A 476-nucleotide genomic window follows, 5' to 3' on the forward strand; every position below is an offset into this window, starting at 1 on the left:
CTTTTAGTTTAAATATCCTCTTATGGAGTGCAAATATAATGTATACTTTCGTCTGAAGTTCTTTAAAGATTCTGGAAATCTAATTTTACCTGCCCTTTAAAAGAAAAAACCCAAAATTTACTCAACAATGGCCCTGGAGAAGCCCATGTTCCTCAACAACATACCTCTCACTTTGATTGCCACTCTCTGAACTTCCATGATTAGGATGCAAAAAAGTAAATTATAAATTATAGCAAAAGGTTAAGGGTTAAAGTTTCGTAGTTGTCTAAAGTTTTGCAACCCAGGTACCGTACACCTACTTTTCAGTACTCAAAATTAAGTTCTGCTTAAATATAGACAGATTTGGATTCAGTTAAGTAAATAAGGTTCCCTCCAGTAATCTGAAAACATGGATTATCTCTCTGACAATATTTCCTAATCAGCAGTTTTATTATCTGGTCCAAGCCCACGATGCACGGAGGGAATACAGAGAACCT

This window comes from Python bivittatus, unplaced genomic scaffold, assembly GCF_059951505.1.
Source record: "Python bivittatus isolate LINGU-HERP-01145 unplaced genomic scaffold, Pbiv_v1 ctg000480_np1212, whole genome shotgun sequence".
Lineage (NCBI taxonomy): Eukaryota > Metazoa > Chordata > Lepidosauria > Squamata > Pythonidae > Python > Python bivittatus.